Here is a 15,583-nt window from a genome sequence, read left to right on the forward strand (position 1 = left end):
TTGGCAGCGGTGCTAACGGGAAGCTAGCAGTAAGTACAGAAACCACTTCCGATTGCGTGTACGTGTTTAAGCGCACAAATAGGGAGGTGGCGGGTCTGGTGCTTTTAAACTGAAGCAGTCATCAACATGCTTCCTGTTGTAGTCAGGTTGCATGTCGCTAGCTTCAAGCTGGGCCCTTGAGTAAGTCATTTAAAGGTTCTGGTTTTAAGTAGCCATTACCACAGCCGAATTTTACTGATTACTTATTTACTGTTTTTTCCCGCAATATTTCTGAAAATGAAAGAACGAAGAGAAACAACAACAATGTCTGTGAAATACCCGCAGTCTTCATTTTAGTTTTTTCAGTGTATATTTTGTCATTGGTGCCCAGTATCAAATGTATTATGTGTATTATTTGCAACAAGTAGAGTAATATATGCAGCCTTAAACAAACATTTAATCGTGAGCAATATTCATATCAGACTTGGTTTTAGATCCCTAACACGTCGACTAGAACTTTAATTTATCTAATTAGTTCTGTGATCGTTTCTCAAAAATAAATGACGCAGAGAAGGGATCGCACACTTAGGGTTATCTGTTCTGGTCTAGTTGATTCTTAACCTCAGAGATGTTCAAAATCTGCATTCAAGAGTCTGTATGCTATTACTGCATATTACTGCAGCGAAGCACTTCATTTAGGACTGAACATGAAAGCAATAAATTAAACGATGTAGTTTCCTGTGCACCTCTGCATGCCAAAAAGGTTTTAAAAATTACATTAAAAGCAAATTGGAGAGTAGTGTCAGTGCACAAGCACAATTTTTTTTCAGGGGGGTGCTTTTATTTTTGCAAATTTTTGAACTCAGCTTTCAAGGAAAATGTTTTTTTTAACAGGTTATGCAGAATCATGCATTTGTCTCCTTACACAGAAAATAAGCATTGCTTTCATTACTCAGTAACTAATCTAAAACCTTTAAGCCCAAATCAAGTTTATGTCTCAATTAAAAAATGACTGAAACCAAAACGACAAGTTCCTTTGACACCTGTAAATAGAGTGAGTCAAAAGTTAAAGGTGTTTTCTTAGAGTAACGCCACACCTCATCATCTAATGCTAACATGACCCTTTCTCCTTTTATCTCTGACAGTGAATGCTTGCTGTATAAAATCTTTATCTTTTCACAATCAACTCCTTTTCTGTACTCTTTAGATTGCTGTATTTAAGAATACATAGTTTTGCATTCTGTTTTTGTTTGTTTGTTTGCTTGCTTGCTTGGGTTTTGTTTTTTGCTTTTTGTTTTTTGAAAAAAATTAGTCTTTATGATTGCTCATAGTGGAAGGGAAAAACCAACAGTGGTCATACGGTACAGTGATCTGAACTAAACATAAACTGTTAGTAGCTATTTCACAAAGGGTTGCATTTAAGCCCTATAAATATCTTTTATATTAGTCATACTCATCACTTACACCTGTCAACTCAGAAAATTGAGTTGTTCTATATTTAAGCACTTAACAGATTAACTGTGGCAATATTGTAGAGCCTAACTGTTACATAATCTGTTGTAACTGTAACCCCTTGAACTTTCCGCATTTTGTCACATTACAGCCACAAACATGAACCAATTTTATTGGAATTCCACGTGAAAGACCAACACAAAGTGGTGTACACGTGAGAAGTGGAACAAAAATCATACATGATTCCAAACATTTTTTTTTACAAATAAATAACTGCAAAGTGGGGTGTGTGTAATTATTCAGCCCCCTTTGGTCTGAGTGCAGTCAGTTGCCCATAGACATTGCCTGATGAGTGCTAATGACTAAATAGAGTGCACCTGTGTGTAATCTAATGTCAGTACAAATACAGCTGTTCTGTGACGGCCTCAGAGGTTGTCTGAGAGAAAATTGGGAGCAACAACACCATGAAGTCCAAAGAACACACCAGACAGGTCAGGGATAAAGTTATTCAGAAATTTAAAGCAGGCTTAGGCTACAAAAAGATTTCCCAAGCCTTGAACATCCCACGGAGCACTGTTCAAGCGATCATTCAGAAATGGAAGGAGTATGGCACAACCGTAAACCTACCAAGACAAGGCCGTCCACCTAAACTCACAGGCTGAACAAGGAGAGCGCTGATCAGAAATGCAGCCAAGAGGTCCACGGTGACTCTGGATGAGCTGCAGAGCTCTACAGCTCAGGTGGTAAATGGCCTGTATTTGTATAGCGCTTTACTAGTCCCTAAGGACCCCAAAGCACTTTACACATCCAGTCATCCACCCATTCACACACACATTCACACACAGGTGGGGGAATCTGTCCATAGGACAACTATTAGTCGTGCACTGCACAAAGTTGGCCTTTACGGAAGAGTGGCAAGAAGAAAGCCATTGTTAACAGAAAATCAGAAGAAGTCCCGTTTGCAGTTTGCCACCAGCCATGTGGGGGACACAGCAAACATGTGGAAGAAGGTGTGCTGGTCAGAGTTGATGGGAAGATGGATGGAGCGAAATACAGGACAATCTTGGAAGAAAAGTTCTTGGAGTCTGCAAAAGACTTGAGACTGGGGCGGAGGTTCACCTTCCTGCAAGACAACGAACCTAAACATAAAGCAATGGAATGGGCAACAATGGAATGGTTTAAAACAAAACACATCCATGTGTTAGAATGGCCCAGTCAAAGTCCAGATCTAAATCCGATCGAGAATCTGTGGCAAGATCTGAAAACTGCTGTTCACAAACGCTGTCCATCTAATCTGTCTGAGCTGGAGCTGTTTTGCAAAGAAGAATGGGCAAAGATTTCAGTCTCTAGATGTGCAAAGCTAGTAGAGACATACCCTAAAAGACTGGCAGCTGTAATTGCAGCAAAAGGTGTGTAAACGACCACGGCAGACCCAGTGGCATTTTAACCATTCTTTATTAATACTGGACGGTTGCTGTTCACAATACAGGTAGAGCTGCAGCTCTCCCGCTGCCCATTCAACATCACCACAACAACAACTCCAACCACAGGACCCAGTACAATATTTAATTCGGCGGGGCATGACTCTCCCGGCTGGAGCGGCTCCTCGGGCGCCGCCTCCGCCGGTGCCTCTCCCGGCTGGAGCGGCTCCTCGGGCGCCGCCTCCGCCGCTGCCTCTCCCGGCTGAAGCGGCTCCTCGGGCGCCGCCTCCGCCGCTGTCTCTCCCGGCTGGAGCGGCTCCTCCGGCGCCGGTGTTGTGCCAAAGTAGTTACCCCCGTCAAAAATTGTTTCCCCATTCACGGGAGCGCGCAAAGTAGGAGGAGCCACTTGCCCAGCTCCGTTCTGTACGCTACTTGTCACTGATCTGCAGTCGACGCGATAAAGAGTAAAAGCTGGAAAACAGCAGACTCGATGAATTTAATATTAGTTTCGTGACATTGTAATGTGCCGTGTGGAAGACATGCAGTTTACCTTATACTGTACACTGAAATAACCTGCTGGGAATACTTTGTCTAGAAAAAGACTTTGATACTATAATACTGTAAAACCAGATGCGATCATGGAAACACGTCGCTCTCCAGTGAATTTACACTCGGTTTACACTTTGTAGCGAAGCTATCACGAATGAGTTTATTTGCAAAATCAATCTCAGTATAACCAATAAGTACAGTAACTTTGGAGAAGATGTCTTATTCACAGCAAAAGTTATGGAGGGATACAGATTTTATCAGGCTGTGTGGCATCGGCTGCCAAAATGTGTGCCCCCCCATCTGTAATCCATATTGCCTTTGCCATCACAAAGGGTGTATTGGCCAAATAAGTCACAGTATAACCAATAAGTACAGTAACTTTGGAGAAGATGTCTTATTCACAGCAAAAGTTATGGAGGGATACAAAATTTATCAGGCTGTATGGCATTGGCTGCCAAAATGTGTTCCCCCCCCCATCAATAATGCACCTTCACGAAAGAGTTTATTTGCAAAATAAATAACAGTATAACTAATAACTACTGTAACTTTGGAGACCATTTGGTTTTTTTAGACTTCTTAATTTAACATCTACATCTATATATGTAGATATGTGTTCTCGACAATGTGTGCCATAAGAACACTAGCTGTGGACCTTTAGTGTCAACTATGTATAAGCGAAACAAATAAACACATCTTCTGGTGGTGGGCTTTTCACGCAGAGCTGGTGGAACTACCGCAAACACATCTCACACTGAATCTGTAAAAAAATAAATAATTACAAATCCCAATGTTAAAAATTCATTTATGGGAATTGATCATAACATTTAGCAGTCTTTCTTGATGTCATTACCCATTTGTTGTCAGTTTCATGCTCTTCTTCCCCGCAGAAATGACAGATGTTTGTCAAGTCATCTGTTTTAAAAAGTGAAAAAATAGCACATAGAGTACACTACCTACTAGTCTACTGACTCTTTTCGCAAGATCTTTTCAGCAAACTGAAAAAGAGATTCTAAGATGACTAAATAGGCTAATATCGTAAATGTTATTTTATAGTAATTTGTTTTCTGTGAATCAATTTCTTTCTTTTATTGTGTAATTATCTTATATTCCTTTTCCTGTCATTAACATTTATTACAACACAACATTTCCAATATTCTCGTATATATGTATGTATTACGGTTAAGACTCGTACTTTCAATGCAAAGACTCCACATGAGGTAGCGTCCACTTGTTTTGGGTGTTTGACTGTGTCACAAGTCCATCTTGAGACGTTGCATCCTTTTTTTTCGCATGAATGCCCTGAAAGACAAGTACAATAAAAACAAATAACAATTTTTAAAATTTTGGTGACACAAGAAGGTGAACAGTATGGAGAGCTTAAGTGTCTGTTGAACATCAAGTTAAGAACTGACCACACTGTTTTGTTAAAATCATTACTTTTTAAAAGTCTACAACGCATTTCCGTGGACAATTACTTGTGCTTTTTTCCCCGTTTCTGCCCATGATATAGAAATCAATCACTTACACAGTACACTTTGAAGAGATGTGGAGGAGGAGCAAAGATGGAATTCACACATGTATAACCTATGTGAAATTATTTTAGACATTTGTCTGATGTTTTAGTGCTAAACCTCCGCAACACTTTATGCAACTACTAAACATTATTCTCCCCGTGCTATATTTTCTAATGTAAAAACATCATCTCATACAGACATCAGGTCCTCAAATAAACATTGAAACATGGGGAGACTTCTCTTTAAAGGCAAAATTAATTAATTAATTAATTTTTTTTTTGATTGACATCATACTTATAATTGTCATAATAAACACAAAAATAACAACAGCAACAAAGAGTTTAATAAAGGGTCAAAATAAATTTCAACATTTATCCTTACCTTGTTGATTCCAAACAATTTTGGATACCTTGTTTAGTTTCTCCAAGTGGATCAAGATACAGTGACTTCTTTTCTTGTGGGTAAATGACCTACAGTAAAATTATGTGGAGAATTACATGTAATAATTCAAGACTTAAGATTATCTGCATGCCATGCATTTGTCTTATAAAACTGATTTGATGAATATTGTAAATGCAATTATTTTTTTTACCACTAATGTCCAGTGATGATGTTCATTTACAATTCCCAGAATGACTTCATGCTCCATGGGTTTATCTTAAATTGAAACAAAACAATAAAAATATTCACTTCAGAAAGAAATGCAATAACATGTTGTTTAGAGTCCTTTTTTATTAAAGCAATTTATGATATATTATATATCATCCACTTATAAAGTACTCTGCGACAGCCATGATTCACCCCTCATTTCTTTAACCTGTGCAAGAAGCTGGACTATCTTATATTTTTTATAAGTGGTTTTGCACATTACTTCCTCCAAGACTAATAAAGGTCTTTCTAAGGATTTCTTTTGGACATGGAGTTCATTTTCAATCATTTTCAATGCGATCCTTTTACCATCTGCAGAATAATGTTTAATGCTTTCTTAAGCCTCTTTAACAGTGACGTAAGAATCACTTGATAATAAAAAGGTACCTATTAAAGAGATGAAGCAGTGTTGATGATTTCAAAAGAGATATTAGCCCAAATGTTTGCAATTCTCAAATCAAGCATTGATTGGAGTTTGTACAAAAAGAGGAGGAAACCAGACAAGCAGAGAACAAAAGAGAACTGTCAAGTCTAATAAACTATCCACATCTACTAACCCCAGTCTCAATTCATTCTTTCTGCATAAGCTGTTATCCAATCTAAATCTGGATGTGGATATGATCTGAGATACTTAAACAATACACACAAGATTCTTTCTAGAGATACCTACCTTGAGTCTTGGAGCTTTTCTCTTCCAAATGGCAGTCATTGAAAATGAATCAATGAATGCTGCTTTTGCTGAATTATGACGATTGCATTGTCTCACCATGATCGCAAGATATGCATTAATAGACTGCGAATACAAAATGTAAACATTTGTTAACTGTTGTCAAGGAATAAAACACTGATAGTTGCATTGTTGTCAGTAAAGATCACTGTACCTCACTTTCCAACTCCATGTCCGGACCAATTTGTTGGATATCCCAGTAGAATAATTTGTAAGCACCAATTCTGGAGAGTAGAATGTGAGGACTCTTTCCAGCCCAGGCATCCATTATATCTACAAAAAGTAATAAGAAAAAGAGATAAGTCAGCAGGACTAAATGTAAATCAAAATTTAAAATGCATAATTTCTTATGTAGTTGTCTGACAAAAGACGTGTTTCAGGGTAAATACTTTTAAGACGCTGATAAAATGGGCACATGGTTTAACATTGTATTTTGTAAAAAAAAAAAAAAAAAAGAAGAGCACTTAAATTTGCTTTTATTTGGGGGTAAAGTTACACTTACAATGTTCTACAAAGAAATTTAAATAAATTCATATTAATATAAGAAAAGAAATTTAAATACATAGCAATAGAAATGCTCTTGCCCCCTATCAAATCTTTTTTCCAGCAGAAACACCTATTACAACAATTTTTTAAAATTATGTTTAGTTGAAGCTACATGACTATATTTTAAAATACTCAGGCTCAAGGCTTGCACCTGTGGCCTTTACTATTACATAACCGTTTCTGGAAAAATTTTATTTTTCTCCTCCAAAACTAGTTTTATTATCTCTAAAATAGAGTGTCAATTTTTGGGCTGTTAAAAGCAGCGTCTTAAAGAGTATTTGATCTTTCGAACTGTTGCTGGCAGGCAGTCATCATCACAACATTAATATACTTCTTGTAGTGGGCATTCTATGTCACTATGACAGCAATTTTAGAAAAGAAGAAAATGAAGAACATACACTACTAGTCAAAATTTGGGACACACCTTCCCATTCAGTGTTTTTCTGTGTGTTCATGCTTTTCATGCAGTGACAATCAGCTTAGGTGACTACCCCATGAAGCTCACTGACAGAAGGCCTAGAGTGTGCAAAGCAGTGATCAAAGCAAAGGGTGGCTAATTTGAAGAATCTAAGATATAAAAAATATTTTTGGTTCTTTCATACTTTTTGGTTTACTACATCATTTGTGTTAGGGTTAGTGCTCCATATGTGTCCATTCATAGTTTTGATGCCTCAAGTTCTAATCAACAATGAATCTACAAAATAGACAAGGAAATTAAGAAGCAACATTAAAATGAAGGTGTGTCCAAACTTTTCACTCTTAGTGTACATCAGATGTACAATATCAATCATGAACATTCTGGGTTACACAACAACAAAAGAAAGATTCACAGTTTTGAAGGACTCACTTTTTCATTTGTGTAATTTTACACATGTGGCTTACATCCTTTTACAAGTTTTCTATAATGTTTTGCCCCATGAATGTTTTTTTAAAGCATTAACATATTGTTAAATTTAAATATTCTGTTAGGAAATATACCTAACAAAATCTTTTTAAAGGTGTAAAATTTCCTATGCCATGATCTACAGAGTACTGAAACAAACACTGTCATAGGAACAAAAGTCCTTTTTTAAAAAATAAAAAAATATTATATTTATTTACATTTCTCTGCAACTGTTGGTTCTATGGTCTGCTGTTGTGGTCTGTGAGGCTGGGTCTGCTGTTGTGGTCGGGTCTGCTGTTGTGGTTTGTGAGGCTGGATCTGCTGCCGTTGTGGTCTGTGAGGCCTGGTCTGCTGTTATGGTCTTTGAGGCTGGGTCGGCTGCTGTTTTGGATTCGGTTTGTAGAGCTGTAGCGTGTTCTGGTGCTGTAGCACTTGTGGCTGGTTCTGGTGGTTCATTCTCTTTCTGTGCTGTTGCTCCTGACTCTGGTTCTGATACCGTTATTGGTATACCTTGTGGAACTGGAGATGGATGTTGTGTTTGAACTGGTAGTGATGTAAGTGATGCCATTGGTGCTGTAGCCTGTGTAGCTCTAGGAGGAGGTGGTGGTGCTACCGCCACTGGTGCTGCTGTAGCCTGTGAAGCTAGAGCAGATGCTGGTGCTGCTGGACCTGGTTGTGCTGTTAGTAATGTGGCTGCTGTTTTCTTTAAACCCCGGTGTGGCACTCTTGGCATGCTGTCTTTGCTTAACTTTAGGTGGTCAATATTTACTTTTGGAATGATTGTCCCATTGGAATCCTGAAGATCTGCACTTTTACCTTGGATTGCTGTAATAATGTAAGGGCCTAAAAAGTTTGCTTCAAGTTTCCCCCCTTTCCTCTGCTGGCTTCTTATGTTAGCTCTTAAAACTTTGTCACCAACTTTGAAGACGACATCTCTGTTCATCATTTTTATTTTGCCCTTTGTTTTTTCCTGAGCTTAGACCACATTGTCCTTCACCAGTTCCAACAGTTTTTGATGCTTTTGAATGTCTTCCGACACCTCCTCCTGCCCCACAATGTCTTCCACACGCTCATCAACCTTTGAATCAAAAGACATGTCTATCATTACTATAATTTGTGTAAGATACACAGATAATACATAAAAGAACTGAGAAATACAGTGAAATTTACATTAAGTGTCTTTGGTAAGGTTTTAAGACACAATGTATTTCTGGCAAAGCTTCAGTGTATCCTGGGATTGATTGGACATGAAGAAAACTGTTATTGAGGGGTGGAACAATCCATAGAAATATTCAGTGGTGTAGTGCTTTTATGGCGGTGACATAGCATCCATTGAATCTGATCTGCCTGCGCCTCAAAAACTAAAAAAGTTTCGTTGTGTGGGATTTCCGTGTAGTTTGTCACAGACAAAAAGACATACCATGAACTCTTCTGGGATTTCGGAAGGATAGCGAGCCTCTCTGCCAAGCATTAGGTAATAAGGCGAGTATTTGGTAGTCACTTGTTTTTTAGTTCTGAGTCCAAACATTACAGCATCCAGATACTCATCCCACATTTCTGGTTGGTCGCCAACGACTTTACACAGGGCTCTGACAATGAAAGCACATAGAAGACATTCATATGAAAGATCATTTACATTTTTTAATAGTTTAATGTCATGCATTAATGTTTTGTTTGAAGGGAACCCCCATAAATGTATAACATGTACTCCAAGAATTTACCTCTGGATGGTGCCATTCATTTTCTCCACCAGCCCATTCGTTTGAGGGTGATAGGGGGAGCAGAGGCTTCTTTTAATTTTTAACAATCCGCAAACCCTTTTGTTGCGCTGCAAAAGACAGTTATATACACTGGCTATAAGCACATTACAATAAGAATTTAAATAAACAGCTGTCATACTAATATCTCAACAACAGATTTATAAAGACCAGAAAATTAACCATTTTCAAAAAATTATTCAAATATGAGTTCACATATTTTTGCCAAAGACTAAAGTACTTACAGAATTGACAAATTCTTTGCCTTGGTCAGTAAGAATCATTTTCGGGGCTTCGAACTGGTGGACGAATTTTATGAGACAGTTTGTCACTTCCCCGGCTGATTTTGACTTTAAAGGGTATGCTTGTGGCCATTTTGTAATATAATCAATAAAAACACATATGTATTGATGTCCTTTGTTGGTTTCAGTAAGTTTTCCAATGAGGTCCATCCCAACCTGCTCAAATGGCTGAGAGACCTTAAAAAGAAAATCATAGTTAAGTTAATAATACTGAAATTACACCGTCTACTGTTATAATTTTTTCAAGTATATAATCAGTAGGTTTCTAAGCAATGAAAACATTGTGTAATTTAATGTGATTATTTGCTATGGTCGATGACTAACCTTTATCGGAATGTATTCTGCTATTTTTTTAATTGTTGCAGCACTTGCCTGGCAAAGTGCGCACTGGGAAACCTAATCAAAAATAAAAGCAATTCAATAACAAACACAAGAGTTGATGATCAAGGTTTACATAACTTATTTTGAGAGATACAGAAACATTGCTGTGTTCCTCTTAAAATAATTTAGCTGTAGTCGAATTACATAGAGTTTGTTTTGGAGTACCCACCCAATTATTGATGTCCACTGACATCCCTGGCCAGTAGAACCGCTTTGAAATGGCTTCTCTTGTTTTTGTTTGCCCGCAATGGGCCCCAGTAGGACTGGCATAAAAATCTGAAAAAAAATTGTGTTTGCCTCATCAGCCCCACAGACTACCGTTGTCTTTATGGTTTTGTCTGTGCCTTTGTAGCGCCAGTAAAACAGCTGCTCCCCTAAACATAAACAAGAAAATAGAAAAGTTTATTATAGCTGTTTAAACCACGACAGGTCTATATGTGGTAAAAGTCATGACAATACATCTTGAATGTAATGAATCAATTATGTATGTGATATAATTTGGGGGTGACTATTGGACTGGTTCTCTATATTTATGACAGTATGACTACTTCAGAAACCAAAAAGATTATGCCACACACAAGACTGTATTACTGATACTAAAAAAAGTGATGGGTGTGTAAAGTCATTATGACTAATGGCCTTCAGATATCATGGATTTATTTTTAATACAAATATCAATTCGAAGTAGTTTAATTCCAAATTTCGTGCTGTCAGTAAGTTTCCACATATGTAATTTAAAGACATAAAGACATAACAGTGGGTTCACCTGCATAAAAGGGTGTGGCACATACCACTCCAAAAGTAATGAAAAAGTTTGTGGCTGTAAAAGTGTGAAAAGCGCTATATAAATAAATTTTACTTACTTACTACTTAATTACGACATAATATATTGTAGTTAAGCTATAAAAGGACAAAAACAGTTCTTAGTTAATGCTGTCTACTTAATAGCAAACCTTAAAACTTTTACTTTAATAAACGCACATGTGCCTATTAACGGGGTTAACTAGGTCAAAGAAAGGTCAAGCTAATTAAATCGGTTAGTGCAAATTAAGACTACACATTATGCCATTGTATATGTGTCAATATATATGTATTGATGACATTTATAAACGCTACAAAGTTGCAGTTATTACCTTCAATGTCGTAAATAGCAGCTTTTCTTCGGAGAAGAAATTTCTCTTTCTTCGTAAAAAGCGCTGGATACTCGCCTTTCAGTTTATATGCAACCAAAATCTTGTACTCGTCTGGTTCCATCCTCTTGTGGTGTTTGTTATTTTCGAAAACAAATTGTAAAAAAATCTAGTTAGCTCAGAGGCACTCTGGTTTTCGGTTCATGCGCACAATGTGAGCTAATTTGCATAATTGATTAGGAAAACCCACGTGACCGGAGATTTTGGAAAAATTTGACAATGTCGGAGTCGAGTAGGCCTACGAAAGGTTGGCCAAAACTAACTTGCCAAATTTTGAAAAGCCCTGTTACTTACAAAGAGATAAATATATATATTTAAATGTTGTTTTAAATTTTATTTATTTACAAAGAAAAACTCTGCCAATGTGCATCATCATAGATTGGGGGGGGGGCACACATTTTGGCAGCCGATGCCATACAGCCTGATAAATTTTGTATCCCTCCATAACTTTTGCTGTGAATAAGACATCTTCTCCAAAGTTACTGTACTTATTGGTTATACTGAGATTGATTTTGCAAATAAACTCATTCGTGATAGCTTCGCTACATAGTGTAAACCGAGTGTAAATTCACTGGAGAGCGACGTGTTTCCATGATCGCATCTGGTTTTACAGTATTATAGTATCAAAGTCTTTTTCTAGACAAAGTATTCCCAGCAGGTTATTTCAGTGTACAGTATAAGGTAAACTGTCTTCCACACGGCACATTACAATGTCACGAAACTAATATTAAATTCATCGAGTCTGCTGTTTTCCAGCTTTTACTCTTTATCGCGTCGACTGCAGATCAGTGACAAGTAGCGTACAGAACGGAGCTGGGCAAGTGGCTCCTCCTACTTTGCGCGCTCCCGTGAATGGGGAAACAATTTTTAACTACTTTGGCACAACACCGGCACGGGCGTCTGCACAGAGTGGATCTCCACCACTCCAGCGCCATTGGGGAGCGCTGGTGGGGGTGGCGGTGGTATCGGGCAGGACCGGATCAGCGCCGCCAGATACTCCATCCTCTGCAGGTGGCGTTCAGTCTGGTCCTGCAGATCTTCCCGCCTGCGGCGCCACACCGCCGCCTGCTTCTGCTTCGTGGCCGCCAGCTCGGCCACCATTCTCGCCAGCTCCTCCCTCTGCTGGCCCACTCCTGGATCTGCCGTGCCTCCAGTCCTGGGTTTCAGCACCACTGTAAACGACCACGGCAGACCCAGTGGCATTTTAACCATTCTTTATTAATACTGGACGGTTGCTGTTCACAATACACGTAGAGCTGGAGCTCTCCCGCTGCCTGCTCAACATCACCACAACAACATGATGATTTTCGTTCCACTTCTCACGTGTACACCACTTTTCATTGGTCTTTCACGTGGAATTCCAATAAAATTGATTCATGTTTGTGGCTGTAATGTGACAAAATGTGGAAAAGTTCTAGGGGGCCAAATACTTTTGCAAGCCACTGTAAATATGGATTTCCATGGGGTTCTCTGCTGGTACCAATTCTATTTACATTATAGAAGCTGTCCTTTGGGAGTATTATCAGAAGGCATACCATACATTTAACATACTTTGCTATGCTAGATGACACCTAGCTCTATCCTTCCATGAAGCCAGATGACGCACAATTACGTATACTATAGGAATGTCTACTACAGGAGGACACAGCAAAGGACAAAGAAAGATACAGACCATACGTTCACAGGGGGAGATTAGTGCAGTGGATAAACCTGCATGAAACTCAGAACAACAAGGGCAGATGGGCAATAATGGTGATAGATTTCATCTGAAAGGCAGGCAGAAGGTCTGTACTGTCAAAAGAGACACCAGTGGAAGTGGCAGATGCAGACTTTGTGGGCTCAAGCTTAGGCAGCATGGAGTGGTCTGACTCAGAGATGAGTGACTGTAAAAGCTCTAAATGGGACCCTCTGGATTGGGTGGGTGCTCAGCAATGTTCCCTCTAATTTTTCACGTGTCTGAGTGAACACACAAACTCCCTGAGCGGTCCCTTGGACCACTGTGAGCGACATCAGACGTGTGCACTGTGGTCACGCCGGCATCTAATCCATCCAAGTTACATGGTTTATTAAAATAATCAAATTACAGCATTTATGTTAGACTACTTTTAATTAACTGCTTTAGCCCACTTACAATGAAAATTAAAAAAAAAATCTAGTCATTGACCTGTGTAGTGCGTTAACACTATTGGAAGTAAAAATAACTTGAACTCCAATTTTGAAAACACAACTTTCTTTCTTTTTATTTTTTATTTTTATTTTTATAAAGCTCTGACTTGTATTATGAGTCTGTGGTCTGGGAGATAGTCCTGTAACTCTCTGTATGCAAAATACAGGATATAATGACCAATGTTGGGCAATTAATTATATAGTTACTTCTTCAAAAAAGTAACTCAGTTTGGCAAACAACAAAGTTTTTTGCAGCTTCTTTTTTTAAATGCAGCCAAGGCATTTTTAAATACACATTTCAAACTATTTACAGAACAATCAGGTGTTCTGCATCAAATTTGATGCCACACAAATTATTTGTGCCACTCAGATTTAACTGTACCAGTTCTGAGAGCCTGGCAGAAAAATCTATACCTAGATATCTAATGCTACCTGACTGTAGTAGTTTTATTATAAAATTAACAAAAAGTGAGGGGGAAGATGGCAAAGGACTGGTTGTTACATAGAGCTTTTCTACTCTGAGCACACAAAGCGCTTTACACAGCTTGTGTCACTCACACAATCCCTTTTTTCTATGCTCTTTCTATAGAAGTTCTTTCTATGTAACATTCACATGTATTCACACTCTGATGGATACATCAGAGAGCAGCTTGGAGTTAGTATCTTGCTAAAGGATCTTTGGCATGCAGACTGGAGCAGAAAGGGATTGAATCATCAACCTTCCCATTAGTAGGTGACCTGCTTTATCTTATTTATTTTTTGGTGTGTATGATTGTTTGTATCTCTTTGCTGTACATTGGTGTGTTTCTGTTTGGTATGGCTATTACGATGCTTTGCGTTTATGTGGTAAACTGCAGCACTAAAGGCAGAGCATACAAAACTAAATGCAGAAGGAGAAGAGAAAAGACGTGAAAGGTGACAAGGGGAAAAAGGTAAAGCAACTACCAAAAAAACAATTATGCGTGACCTAAAATCAATAAGAAAAACAACAAGAAAAACAAAACAAGCCAACAAAAAAGACTCACTGTTGTTTCTGGGTCTTCTTCTGCCTTTTTTTTGGTATTCCTGAAAACACCCAGTTGTACCTCATGTAGTGGATCTGGAGCTCAATAACGGATACTTTGATTTTTTTTTTTCCGAAGAGTCAGGTCATCACACACCAATTACTTAAACTGCAGGGTTAGGGTTAGGCGAGGTTAGGCTTCCCTTCATTGGCTTCCTGTTAAATCCAGAATTGAATTCAAAATCCTGCTCCTCACATACAAGGTCTTAAATAATCAGGCCCCATCTTATCTTAATGACCTTGTAGTACCATATCACCCAATTAGAGCACTTCGCTCTCGCACTGCAGGCTTACTTGTTCCTAGAGTATTTAAAAGTAGAATTGGAGGGAGAGCCTTGAGTTTTCAGGCCCCTCTTCTGTGGAACCAGCTTCCAGTTTGGATTCGGGAGACAGACACTATCTCTACTTTTAAGATTAGGCTAAAAACTTTCCTTTTTGCTAAAGGATATAGTTAGGGCTGGACCAGGTGACCCTGAATCCTCCCTTATTTATGCTGCAATAGACGTAGGTTGCTGGGGGATTCCCATGATGGATTGAATTTTTCCTTTCCAGTGTTGAAATCTCCCAATTCTTTGAATCTTTGGGCTGAAGGAAGGACAATACTCGGTGTATAAATGCTCAATCAACAATCATTTATTTCCATACAATTCAACAATAAGAGCATTACAACGTCCGGACGGGAGAGATGCTACCAGAGGGTCAGGCACATGTCTCAAAATGGTGACGGGTTGCTCAGCTTTTTATAGTCTCTAGTGGCCCCCAGCTAGTCGTAAAAGCCAAAACATCACATTTTTTCTCTGTTACAGCGCCTAAGTTATGACCTCGGCAGTTGTTTCTCTGCTTTCTGTAAGGTGGGGGTGTGGAATGTGGTCTATCTATCTCCCCTGTCTTTAGACACAGAGTCTCCTGCTTACAACCTTCTCTTCATGATTCAACACTTAAGCATGTCAAGAAAACAGTGTAACACATTCCCAGCAGATCAAGGATACAGAGTGATGCACATTT

General features: G+C 38.6%; 1 pseudogene across 1 annotated transcript; it reads right to left on the bottom strand.

Annotated features, from left to right (window-relative positions):
• Window positions 1-3,943: 3,943 nt before the first annotated feature.
• LOC146699739 (uncharacterized) lies at window positions 3,944-6,557 on the bottom strand (annotated as a pseudogene). The gene is made up of 6 exons (XR_014922653.1): window positions 6,230-6,557; window positions 5,508-5,572; window positions 5,297-5,385; window positions 4,594-4,700; window positions 4,252-4,396; window positions 3,944-4,158 (listed from the first exon to the last, which is right to left on the bottom strand). The product of XR_014922653.1 is annotated as an uncharacterized LOC146699739 (transcript).
• Window positions 6,558-15,583: the final 9,026 nt, after the last annotated feature.

Source organism: Copadichromis virginalis, linkage group LG10 (assembly GCF_057382275.1).
Source record: "Copadichromis virginalis isolate Kocher_CV1m ecotype Utaka linkage group LG10, C_Virginalis_male_GT1.1, whole genome shotgun sequence".
In the NCBI taxonomy this organism is placed as follows: Eukaryota; Metazoa; Chordata; class Actinopteri; order Cichliformes; family Cichlidae; genus Copadichromis; species Copadichromis virginalis.